The sequence below is a fragment of the Olea europaea genome, chromosome 15 (genome assembly GCF_002742605.1).
Source record: "Olea europaea var. sylvestris chromosome 15, O_europaea_v1, whole genome shotgun sequence".
Taxonomy (NCBI): Eukaryota; Viridiplantae; Streptophyta; class Magnoliopsida; order Lamiales; family Oleaceae; genus Olea; species Olea europaea.
Genome location: NC_036251.1, coordinates 4,342,227 through 4,344,377, shown reverse-complemented (window position 1 = coordinate 4,344,377; position 2,151 = coordinate 4,342,227).

The following is a 2,151-nucleotide window of genomic DNA, read 5'->3' as shown; positions in this document are numbered from 1 at the left end:
TTCATTTGTTCAAAGCCAAGGACTCATATTTCCAAATCAAGTACTATGCTTTAATGGTTTTTCAATTTTCAATTAAATATGTTTTGATTGTCAGATTCTTTTTTTAACTAGTCAAAAAGTAGGTAGCTACATATTGCATTAGTTGACTAAATGATGATGTGCCAATTTAGGTGTATATGCATTGATTTCCTATTTCACCTCTGCAAAAAAAAAAAATAATAATAATAATAAATAATAATAATAATAAATAAATAAGTTGTGATTAACAGTGATGGGTCACTGTTCACCCCGTGAACAGTGGACAATAATTTTTTTTTTTTTAAAATTGTTATGTGTATTAAATGTGTATGTAGTTAACCTTAACTTTACGTGCTATTTATTATTAATTTCCTTAAGATATAATTTTAAAGATGTGATGTAAAGTTTTTTATTAAAATTCTTAAATATGTAAGAATTTGAGATATTCTTGGCACTCGGCGATCACCATTCAACCACCCTCCAATTGATCCAAGGTATAAAATGAAATGTTATTCTTTTAACATGATCATGAATTTTCTTACTCCATGCTATTATGAGTACATTAATCGAGTATTTTTAAACTTTTCAAATAGCTAAAGCGATTTCGAGGACAAAATTATTTTAAGGGGCTGAGATTGTAACGCCCCGAAAATCTTAGAATAAAAATATATTTGTCTTATATGTTATAGTTTGGAAATTTGAGGACTAAAATGAAATAACTTCTAGTTTCATGTTTTACTTGGGCCAAACAATTAAGTACCGATAGAAAGAGATTTTATATATCGATATTGAGCTCATTTAATAGCTCTTATTTAATCTTGTATTTTAGGTCCAAGAAAAAGTTGATTCGAATAAGCTAAACTTAAGAAATTGACGTTTAAAGAAATTGGTATTTATTAGTATTCTATTTGATTTTAACATTTAGCCATGTCCAGGTTGGAGTGGTTTTTATTTTTATTTTTTATTTTGAATTGTGTTTTCTTATAAACATGTGTAGAAATGATAAAAAGAAAAGGGTAAGTCTTCTTGATTTTGGGGATGTTTTAAAATGGACCAATTTGAAAATTTACACTTCAAGAAATTCCACGTTAAATTTATTGTTGAGTTTTATTGATTTGCGTAATTGTAAAATTGAAAGGCTTTGTCAAAAGGACCTAAACTGTCTAAGAAAAGCTTGGGATTTAAGCGGTCCATCTGTGACCCCCCTCCTCTTCTGGAAGCCTTTTAGTTGCGATGGAAAAAGGTTTCATTCGACTGAGTGTATCTCCTTGGGGGCTCCAGTACTTTTTGTGAATAAGAAGGATGGGAGTATGAGGATGTGCATTGACTATCGAGAACTGAATCATTTAACTATAAAAAAATAGATACCCCCTACCAAGAATAGAAGATTTATTCGATCAGTTAAGGGGTGCAACGTTGTTTTCAAAGATTGACTTGAGGTCGGGGTATCATCAGCTGAATATCAAGGTAACCGATATACCAAAAACTGCTTTCAGGACTCATTATGGGCATTACGAATTCACTGTCATGCCTTTCGGTTTGACCAATGCTCCTGCGGTATTTATGGACCTAATGAACCGAGTGTTTCATCAGTATTTGGACCAGTTCGTCATAGTATTTATTGACGATATACTTGTGTACTCCAAAGATAGGAAACAACATGAGGAACACCTCCGAGTAGTACTTGATACCTTGAGGAAGGAGAAATTATATGCCAAATTCAAGAAGTGCGAATTTTGGCTCGATCGCATAGGTTTTCTTGGTCATGTGGTTACCACCAAAGGAATTGAAGTAGACCCAGTTAAAGTGGAAGCAATAAATAGTTGGCCTAGCTCATCTAGTGTAAGTGAAGTTCGCAGTTTCTTAGGATTGGCCGGCTATTATCGGAGATTTATTGAAAGTTTCTCAAAAATAGCAGGTCCAATGACTCAGTTGACTCGAAAGGGTGTGAAGTTTCAGTGGATGGAAAAATGTGAGAAGTGTTTTCAAGAACTTAAACAGAGATTAGTCTCAACTCCTGTTTTGACTATACCCGAAGGTTCAAATGGGTTTGTAATTTATAGCGACACCTCCAAACAAGGCCTGGGTTGTGTTTTGATGCAACATGGAAAGGTGATTGCATATGCCTCGAGA